Raw genomic sequence first — 11,433 nt, 5'->3', positions numbered from 1 at the left:
GAAACCAGTCAGTAAAGAGCTACTGCATATGTATTTAGAATTTTATTGAAAAAATGTAAATCACTGGACTTAATGTAATACTTCTTAGCACAAAAACCCTGAGATAAGAAATGCAGAATAGGTTCTCGTAAGAACTCTGTGATGGGATATGCAAATTTTTTTCATTGGTGATAAGAACCATAAAATTCATATCACCCATGAACTACACTTGTGAATGGAAGCTCCATAATATTGTTAACTGAATTTTCATTTTCAAGTGCTTGTTTATAATATCCATTATTCATGGGCTATAAGTACTGTACAGCAGAGATAGAATTTACAGTACAGGGTCGATTTCCAGAGCAAACAAGGTGGGTCTGAACCATTAACTGAAATATGTTTCCATATTTTCTGCCAAGCATGGTCTCCTGATAAGGTTTTTAACTCAAATGATTGCTTCTAAGAGATCAGGGAAACTTTAATGTCTTTTGATTAGGTGCAATGTCTGAACAGTCATGGCTTGCTTAGATTACCTTTTAAATAGACTTGAGCCCTCAAACCATTTCATGTCTGTCCAGTTGAAGCACATAATTTATTTTGTATGTGGAGTATTTTATACATAGCACATTTAATAAACTGTTATGTCCTTCCTTCATCATTGTGCTTCTCCTGCAAGCAAAATTTCTGAATTTCACTGGAAATAGGATGCAAAATTGTTTTCTCAACTGTAAGCAGGTTGCTTTGCCTTGAGGTGGGTTTCCACTGGTTTTGATAAGTGTGTAGGATAGAGGTTTAATGTGGCATCAAAATACAACCATCTTTTGGCTGAAAAGTGACAGCTGTTTGCAATTTTTAAAAAAAGGGTGTGGAAAAAGCACCAAAACAACTTGCAGGAAGTAATTGTAATAGACATTTCTGGTTGAAATAAGAGAGAAATATTTGAAGGGATTTTACTGAACTGGGACCTGACCAGGACAATGAAGTTAAGAAACCCTGTAATATAAAAAATGACCCAAGGATTTTTATGGCACAGGGACATGCAGGTGGCAGGGAATGTGTGTCTGGCTCCAGAGTCAATACAGTCAATACAGTAAGGAAAACGAAAGAAACCTAGAGAAAACCAGAGCACATTTTGGAAACTATTAAATGAACACATGCATTGGTAGTTTAGTAAGATTTTGCTTTTGGTCTTTCTTCTCTTTCCCTCCCCAGCTATGATTTTGTTGTAAATAAAATGAAGTGGTTACTGTCAAGTGCTCCCAAAAGACAATTTGCTTTTGGTTTGTGTCTGGCTCTAGGGAGCCCCAAGCTGTAGGAATGGCAACCTGGGCACAGCTTGGCCAGCAGGGATAGGATGGGGCTCATGAGCTGCCCCTGGGCAGAGTGGAGCCCTCAAGGACTAAAATCCCCCTGGGGAGAGGCTCTGCTTTCCCAGGCAGTGAATGGCTGGAAGAGGAGGATGGATTGTAGAAGAATAAGAGATTGAAGATTGAAGAATAAGAGACAGTGCAGCAGGCAATCTCACCCCTGAGGAGTTGCAGCTGTGCTAATTGCCAAGGATTGGGAACAGGCCCCCTTAACAGGCACAGGTGTATGCAATGAGGCTGAGTGTTAGAAAAGGATGGGCTGGGTAGCTCAGAGAGAGTTGGGGTCGGTTGGCAGTGCTGTGGTCAGGAGGAAGGAGCCAGCTGGCTGTGAGGAGCTACCTATGAGACTTCACAAAGAAGGTATGGAAGTTTTACAGTCAGACAACAATGCCAGGTTGCTGTGCCAGCCCCAGGGGCACTACAGGGCTCCAGCACCTTGAGGTGGTGCAAAACTGGGCCCACATCCAGTTCCAGTGGAGTCTGGTGAGACTGAAGCAGGAGAGAACCACACTGAGGTAGGAGGGGGCCGTTCTGCTGGGGGTGAGAGGGAGGATTGCTTCCTTGGCACAATGCTCTTTGTGGGAAAGTCAAAAGATGTTCCAGAAAGCAGATAGCTGCTGTGGGAAACAGAGCTGCTCTGTGCTTGTGGCCTGAGGCTTTCTCTGCCCTGCTGGTGGTGATGGAGGAATTAAAGTGGTGACAAGGGGTGTTTTTCACACCCAGAACCTGTCTGTGCTGCCCTGCCCAGGCTGTGCCCCTCCCAGCCCTCCTGTCCTCACAGAGCTGCTGTGCTCCTGACTGAGCTGATGACACCAAGCCCTGCCTGGGGGGTGTGAGAAACATTAAATATTTAGGCAATGACACCGGTTAAACCCTGCTTGGGTTAGTCATAACCAAGCCCTGCGTGAGAGTGGTAGCAGGGCCTTTGTCTGCAAACCTTGAGGGCAATTGATTCCACGTGAGACTCTCCTGATGTCTCCTAGACCAGAAATTTCCCTCCTTCCTAGGCTCATCCCTTCCCTGTAGGCCACCACTGAAAGAGAAGAATAGACAAGTGAAGGAAAAAGAACTGTGCTTTGGCTTGAAGCCCTTTGGATTCTAGAGTAGCCCTTATACTGCTTTCCTCGTTGAATAGACATGTGTATATGTAGGATTATTTATTTATTTATTGACACAGCCTGGGTTTTCCTAGAGGAATTAAGACCAGTCATACATTTAAAATAATTTGCTACACAAAAGTTCTGGGTTTTTTCCTCCTGGGTACTTCAGAACAGATGGAAAACGCAGCAGGTGCTGCCAATGTTTTTCTACCCTTGGGAAAACTTGTCACAGTTACCTGTTTATCTTGTTTATTTTGACATTTTGCTGCCTGAAACTGCTCTGTAACATAAAAGCACATGCAGAGTGGTTAGAGGTGAAGTCTTACAGATTCACATATTCTTGAACAATTGAAAATCAATAGCTTACAAGCAACAAACAAAAATGTGGGGTTTTGTGCATGTGGAAGACAGCTGGTATTTTTATTTTTACTGAGGAAATGCCATGGAATTATTTGTGTTGGAAGGGGCTATAAAGCTCATTTAATCCCAACTCCCCTGCCATAGGCAGGGACACCTTCCACTGGACCAGGTTACTCAAAGCCCCATCCAGTCCTTGAACAGTTCCAGGGATGGGGCAGCCACAGCCTCTCTGGGTAACCTGTGCCAGGGCCTCACCACCCTCACAGGGAAGAATTTCTTCCTTATATCTAATCTAAGCCTGTCCTCTGTCAGTTTGGAGCCATCATTCCTTGTCCTGTCATGCTATGCCCCTGTGAAAATCCCTCTCCAGTCTCTTTTGGCTCCTGTAGCTACTGGAAAATGCTCTAAGGTCACCCTGGGGACCCTGTATTTCCATCAGGGAATGCAGGGGTTTGCACTTTGTGCATCACTGACTGAAAAGTGTAAAATGAGCTTTGCTTTAGTTGCCATGCACAAGCTTTTCCTTTGCTTTTCAACAGGAAGCTGAAGCCTCAGTTTATTTTTGCCATGTTCTTAGGACTGTGCAGAAAAAGAATGAGGAGGTTGGTAATACAGACACTGAAGGGTTTCCTGTGCTCAGCATGTTTAAAAAGTGACGTTTGTGGATGAAAAGCAAGGCCAGTTGTGCTGGCTGCTGCTGAGTCCTGTTCGGCTGCAGAGCCTTTGTAAGAGCTCAGGAGTGGGGATGTTCCTCCCCTGCTGATCCCTCTGAGGCCTGGAGAGATTGGGCCAGGCTTTACTGCCAGAAGGAAATAAAGACTTTGTTTTAACTGTGGGTCCTTGGGCTGACAGAGTCATTTCAGATGCCAGACCCTTCCCTCACTCTGTTTTCTGATGCTGAAATTTTGGAAAACAATGAATAGTCTTTACTGCTCCCACCCTAAGAGGCAGCTTCTTGTGAATGCCTGGAGCTGGTTGCTGCCTTAGGGTGTGTTTGTGGGTATTGTTGTTTGAGGAATTGCTGTTACCCCTTTGAAGGGGCAAGGGGCTGGGCTGGAGCAGCACAGCTGGGATGGCAATGGCTCAATGTCTCCATCTCCATGCTTTGTGCAATATGGTAATCAGGCTCGTGGGTAAGGAACAAGTTGCACCTCTCTAACTTCAGTGTCCCCTGGGGCTGCAGCAGAGAGTACCTATTCCAGCCTGAGATGGGGGTGGGATGGCCACTTTGGAGCAATTTCTGTAGGGCTTCTCAATTCTGAGCGTTGGTCTCTTCATTCAGACTTCTTAGTTGTGCAGTTGCATCTGAAATTTACCTTTGAAGTGAAATGAATCCTGAAAAACTGTCTGAATTCAGAGCTTTCAGCTGAGTTATGTCTCAGTGTTTAACACAAATTAATACTAGCCATTAAACATCTCAGCTGCTAATTAAATGGAGTATTTCTATGTTATATGTAAATCCATCCATATCTTCACTTTGCAGCCAAATAGAATTTCATTAAGACACTTCAGTAACTGTAAAGGGACAGAAACAGCATTTTGGGGTGTTTAGTGAATTATGTAACTGTCTTGTAGTGATTACTAAATACCTTAATGGTATGTCTGGTGGAATTTGTTCTAGTTTTGGCAGGGTCATTAGGATGATAAAGAGCTCAGCAAGGGAGAGTAAATTACAGCTGAGTTCAGAAATGGTGCTTGAATCTTTAAAGTCCACAGTTGCTGTAAGTTTTTACAAGGATGTGTAAAAAAGAGCTAGATAGCTTTGCACACAAGTCTATTTGTCAGACATACTGCACATCAAACACTGCCTTCAGCTGCAGTTCCTTTATATGACCAACGTGGAAAGGCTCCTTTTCCCAGCCTCTGGTCTCATATTTTTAGTTAGCAGCTAGCACTGGCTTTGGTGTCCTGGGTTTTGTGTCAGCTTGAAGAGTGGATGCTACCTAGTGGTTGAAGCAGGGGACTGAGTGGAGGTGACAAGCCAGGACATCTTGCCTCTGTTCTTGCCTTTTTCTTCTTGTTTTGTGACCTTGAACTGAAGTGTGTTTTACCTTTGGTTCTGAGATTTAGTTAATTACACTGCAAAACACTGAGGATGAGACAATTAAGTTATCTAAGGGAATTGCACAATGATTAATCCTTAATTTGCTTTGTGGTTTCATTGTTTCTCATTAAGCCTGCTGAAGCAGGACCTTTGAAGTGAAAATCAAAGGTGAGTATTGGTTTTAGAAGTGTGGAGGACTGAGTAAGTCAGCTGTGAGAAGGCTTTGCAGAGCCCATGGTTTCATATTGGCCTGGGACAAACCCCAGGGCCTGGGTGTGTAACAGGTTGGCACCTGCTGCAGTCCCTGATTTTTTAATTTTTTTTTTTCTGTATCAGAACTGTTGTGAGAACAGTTAAAAGCAGTGGGGGAAAGATCAGATCTGCAGGCCATGCTTGATTTGCTTAGATGTGCAATTATCTGTAACAGATTAGAGTCCAGTCAAGCTCATTTATCATTTCCCTTGTGGGATTTGTGGAGTTGTTTCAATGCAGATGTAGGACTGATTTTATTTTGGTTTATTTGGTGTTCATACTAATGTCTGCTGTCTAATTCTAGTGTCTGCAGGTGGTGTGATAACTGAAATGAGCCAGTTTTCCTGGTGAAAATACTTAGTGACAATGAAACCTCAGATTTGCTGCAATATTCTATGTCCATACTGATTAATTCTCCCTCCAGCACTGGATCATGCATATGTGTTTGTGGACTAAACTCCTCCTGTAAGTGTATAGGGAGGAAACAGTAGGACTGATTCTTTTTCTTTGTTTCCCAGCAAAGTGAACAAGACTAATTTCACTGAAAGCTGTAGTTATGCTAATGTAACATTAGTGTAGGAGGAGAACTGTGCCCAACCCAGAATGATTTGGTTTTATCAGTTAGAAATTAGGACTGTTGGTGGTAAAAGTGGCAATAAAAAAATGAAAGTGAGAAGTGATTTAATGATAGAAATAGATCTTTTTTTAAATTGGAGATTGCTCCAGCAGTCCACGTGTAGGCAAAATTAACAATATCCATGATGTCTCACTATACCATTAAAAAATAGTATATATATAAAAAAGGTATTAAAAATTACCTCTATGCTCTACAAAACTACATCATGTCTGTATTGAATATTCTTAAATGCAATGAAAGACTATTTGGAGAGAGAAGTCAGAGATATTACATTAATGTATATATATACACATATAAACTTGCACAGGTCATATTGTTACTGCTAGAGCCTCTTAATTTGAGGAAAAATAGCAGTGGCTGTGTGCACTAGTGAGAGATGTTCATGTAGAAAATGTGTATTTTAAGCTACAGTGAAAGCCTGTCAAAACTGAGGCATAGGAGCTTGTGTTCTCAACAAGAATATCTCATCACTTAGATTAGAACCATTGTAACTTGGAACAGACCAAGTCCAACCAAGCTCTGCCAAGTCCAGCACTAATCTGTGTCCCCAGGTGCCACATCTGTGTGTCTTCTAAATCCCTCCAGGAATGGCTGTGTTGGAGGTTTTCACAAACTGGGATACATTCTTTGAGTTTTATTGTGTGTGTCAGTCTCACTAAATGGTTGAGACAACTGAAAGATGGCAACAGCTCATGTCTTGCTAAAGATTTCTTTGTTATAGAGTATTTTAAATACTTTCTAGCCATTGTTAAAGCTTACAGAGGATTGTTCTAGCTAATCACTAAAAGCTTATGTGCACTTGCTTCAAACAATGCTTGCTTGTCTGCTTTTCTATTAACAATACACAATACTCTATTATTAAGTTTAAAACCTTCTACTATCTTGTTAGGCATATTTTTCTACAGTCTTAAGGTCTATCTTAGCTAAACCTAAAACTCAAACTATTGTTTCATGTCCTTGCTTGCTATACTATTGTAACTTTTCTATTTCAGACTTTGCAGCTCTAAGTTCTCTGCTCTTTCTGAGCCCTACTTTACAGCTTTCTGAAAATCTTCTTATCTTTACTATGTTTCCCACAACTGTGATTCCACCACTTCCCTCTTCCAGTGCTTGACAACCCTTCCAGTAAAGGAATTTCTCCTAATATCCAATCCAAACATCTCCTGGAGCATCTGGAGTCCATTTCCTCTTCTGTTGCTTGTTACCTGGGAAAAAAGACCGTACAACTGCCTGAAAGGAGGTTGTAGCCAGCTGGGAGTCAGAGTGATAAGGTCCCCCTTAAGCTGCTTTTTCTCCAGGCCAAACACCCTCAGCTGCTCCTCATCAGCTCCAGCCCCTTCCCCAGCTCCATCCCCTTCTCTGGACAGGCTCCAGCCCCTTCCTGTCCCGAGGGGCCCAGAGCTGAGCACGGGATTCCAGGTGTGCCCTGCCCAGTGCCCAGCATGGGTGGATGGTCCCTGCCCTACTCCTGGCACAGGCCAGGTGTCACTGGCCATCCTGGCCACCTGTGCACACCTGGCTCTGTTCAGCTGCTCTCTACCAGCACCCCCAGGTCCTTCCCCTCTGGGCACCTTCCAGCCCCTCTGCCCCAAGCCTGGAGCACTGCAGGGGTTGTTGTGTGTGTAGGATCCAGCCCTTTGCCTTGTTGAGCCTTCCACAATGGCTCTGGAGCCACCAATCCAGCCTGCCCAGAGCCTGCCTGCCCTCCCGGCCAGCTGGGTGTCAGGTGCAAACTCAGTGTGCTCTTGATCCCCTCATCCAGATAAGTGATAAAGAACATAAACAGGACTGGCCCAAACAGAATTTGTCACAATTAGCTGTAAAATTGCATCCACTGCTTTGGTTTGTCAGCTAGACTGAGTTTCTGCTGCTTCTAAGTCACTTGGGTTGGGTTTTATGTAGTTGGGATGAGACACATGAGGGGTGAATGTTTTGCAGGTGATTTCACAGCTGCTGTGAAATTAGATATTCAATTATATTATCTGCTGGGTTTCATTATTCAGAAAGATATCCAGAGCCTTTGTAACTATCCTTTTCTAAATAATCTAACTGATTTTAGGACTTGTTGTCTGTGTGAAATTCCACCTAAATGCTCATCCCTGGCCAGCTTCAGGTGAGCAGCTTGTGCAGTGACATCTTGACTCTTGGGCAGTGCCTTAGATATCTGTTCCCTGCCCTGTCACTGGGCATGGGTGACTTCAGTGCTCAAATACAGCCCTAAAGTGATAGATGGAGTTAGGCAGCAATCCTGAGAAATACAAGCCTGAGTTAGGAGCACCTCAGTGCTGGGCATGGGGATATTTGAGCACCTGCCTGGCTCCCACTGCACTGCCTTTGGCCCTAGGTGAGATATCATATTATTATGTCAGTAAAGAGTAATTACTGTGGTGGTATTTCTTCTTGTAAAGGGAAATGCAATAATTTCTTCATTTGTCTTATTTCTAAATAGCTGGTTAAATCAGGTGAAATGAAGGTGTTGTGTTTTAGGCCTGTTTTAAATTCTGTTAGCAGTGTGGAAGGTGTCATCAAAAGGGAAGGGTAACACCATAGAGTCTGCAGAGAGGATGGTTCATGGTGATTGCTCTGAGGACTCCCTGGTCACAGGATTCACGTGCTCAGGCAGGCAGAGCTTGCAGCCACTTGTGCCAGTAGCACCATCACCCTGGCCTGGCCTGTGGGATGCAGTTCTGCACAGGGCCCTTTGCAGGGCCCAGCAGCTCTTGGGAAACTGAGGTTTATCACATCAGTGATGCCACCACCTGATGTTCATTTTTGGGCACTGTTGGAATAAAATGTGCTTGCAAATCTAGTGCTAGGAAATGGGGCTAAGGAGTCTGACAGAAAGACTGAAATACAGCAGGACTACTGCTCCTGTCTTTCCTTGTTTCTCCATCTGTCCCAGGCCACTTGCAGATTGAGGGGATGCCTAGAGCATCCATGACCAGGTGGGTCACTGCTGTGGGACTTGAACAAAGCCAAGTGCAGGAAAAGCTAAAAAATACCAAGTAGCTGTTTGCAGTGATGAAGTGAAAAAATGTGTTTATTGATTACTTTTTAAGGTGAATCAATCCTAAAAAGAAGAGCCATAAAAACTCTTTTTATTATAACATTATTAAGCCTTAATGTGGGCAAGCTGCCATTAAAACAATTACTGTACTTTGGTACACTTAAGGCTGCCTATTAGACTGGTTTGAGAGGTGAAACCATTTGTTATTTCCTCCGCTACCCAAATATAAATTGTGTCCTGTAACATTTGGTAAGGCTAGATTTTCAGAGAAATCAGGAGCTCAATTATTCATGTCCTATATTAACATCAATATTTCATGGTTAAGAAGAGGCATTTATGTGAGCCCAGTGAGATTTTTAAGCCTCCTTTATTTTGTGTTGTATTTAGGGAAAGACTTTAACTCTGGAAGCAGACCAGTAGGCTGATGCATGGGCTTAATTCATGTGAAGTTGTTCTGCTCAGCTGGAGCTTTAAAAAAAGATGATGTGGCCATGCTGTGCTTGATCCTCACCCTGCTGCAGATCCCTCTTGTGGCTATGGCATGGGACATGGAGCTCTTGAGATGATGGGGAGTCTTGCTGTTCACTTGTTGGGATGCTGGAGCAGGTCCCATCCTGGCTGATGTCAGCTCAGCACCTCAGCTTTGAGGGTTTTGTGCACACAGCTACAAATGATGAAGGTGCCCAGGGAGAAGCTTCACTGGAGGACAGGTCACAGAGCCCAGCAGTCTCACTCAGACTTGCCTTGTTCATCTTTGGCCTCTAATCTTGGAGAGTCACAGGTCCCCTTGGCCCCCATCTGACAAATGAGATGGAGTTTGTTGCTCTGCCCATGTACAAAGATGCTCAGACCCATCTGTGCTTAAACTTGTAGCCCTGAACTTGAATTTGAGTGCCTCCTGTGAGGGGAGATTTAAATACCTGGGCTAGCCTCAATTTGTCTGTGGGTGAGCACCATAATCAAGTTTAGATAAAAGGAAAGAGCATTTCAGACAACCCAGGGGAATTAAAACCTGGTAATTTCTACAGGGGCAAGATTCATGGATTCATGGAGGTAGAGAGCTTTCACTGCAGGACTTGTTTTGGTGTTTTATCATCCCTACCATGAGCATATCTTCCCTCTGGCAAGCCTTGGTCCTGCCATAGTGACGTGTTGAGGGGACAGCTTGTGACACAAGAGGGAGATGAACCAAAGCACTTGGTCTCTTCTACTGAAACACTCCAGCATTTCTATTAATGCAAATATTTCCCTTTTTTGAGTTACCTTTCTTGTCTGCACTCTTCTCTCTGTTATATTAAGGAAAAACCCCACCAACTGATTTTTGGCTAATTTGATTATGATCAGGTCACAGCCATTCAAAAAACAAAACAACAAAAACCAAAACAAATCCTCTTTTTGAAATCTTCCCTTTGTGGCATGATTCAGCTTTGATTTTGATGTTTTATTAGAGCAGCGGAGCTCACACTGCTGTAATCAGAGGCCAATTGCTAATTCAGTACAAAGCTTGATTCCCAAGAGTCTCATAACTTGCCTGCACAAGTAAATAGCTGTTGTCCTGCAAAACTGAGGTTATTTTCTTAAAAGTATTCATGCCTTCTCACTTCTCCTTTCTGTTCACCCCATCCCTTCCAACCACCAAGGCTTCCCCAATACTCTTGCTCAAATTCAAGCACACTTCAAGCAAGGAGTTGCTGTTGGCACAAGGAATGTACAAGAGGTCACCCTGCTCCTGGGTCCTGCCTGTGTCCCTGCCACTCACCACTGCATCCAGCTATGTCACACAAACTATCACAGGCAGAATAAAACTCTATCTTAAAACCAGAAAGGCAACTCCAGCCCTTCCTAGCTCCCAGGAGGCTGTTCTAGTGACTCTCGTAGTTCCCAGTGAAATTCCCCTGCATGTCAGTGCTTGGGAGGTTTTGCACTGTTCATCTTACCGGGCTTTTCCCCCTTCAGTGAGGTTGTCTTTGTGCTGAATTCCAATAAAGTCACTGTTCCTATCCTTACTCAAGCCTTGGTTCATGCTGGCACATTCTGCTTCCAGGTGAGGTAATGCCAGAAGTACAAACCTGGAGAAATGAAGCTCTTGTGCTCTGCCTGTGCTGTGGGAAGCCTTGCTGGGAGCAGAGTCTTTTCCTGCCTTTGGGAGCAGGTGAGGGAACAAAGAGGAACACACACAACTGGAACTGTTTCTGTTCAGTAGAGCTGTCCTGTGCACATTTCACTTGGTTTTAAAAGTGTCTGTGGCATCTAAACAATTTATGGCAAATGGAAAAACAATTCAAACTTGAGTATTGCTCTAGAACTGATAATGGCTTCAATCTTTTGGAGGCCTCTTCCTGCTCTAAGAGTTGAAGGCTCCTCAAAGGGTTGGAGAAGAACCTCCCAGTGTGCTTTAACTGACTTCTCAGTGATACTCCTCAGTGCTTTACATCATTTATGCTTCTAATACTCTGCAGTGTCAGAAATGGCACTAAACATTAAACAGAATCTCTGCAATGTGCATACAAGTTTGCCCTGACTGCACACTTCACCTGTAATTTTGGTTAGGTTAGGTGCTTCAAAAAAAGAAAAAAATTTGTTCTGTCAGTCTGCTTCAGAGTCAACTGAAATGTTTAATAAGTCAAATAACTTTTTAAAAATTATCCTTATTTCTGCTGGTGTCCCTGGGGTTATATCTGTATGCA

This window comes from Agelaius tricolor, unplaced genomic scaffold (genome assembly GCF_023055355.1).
Source record: "Agelaius tricolor isolate 1412-34295 unplaced genomic scaffold, bAgeTri1.0.p SCAF_17, whole genome shotgun sequence".
Lineage (NCBI taxonomy): Eukaryota > Metazoa > Chordata > Aves > Passeriformes > Icteridae > Agelaius > Agelaius tricolor.
Note: the sequence above shows the minus strand (reverse complement) of the source record.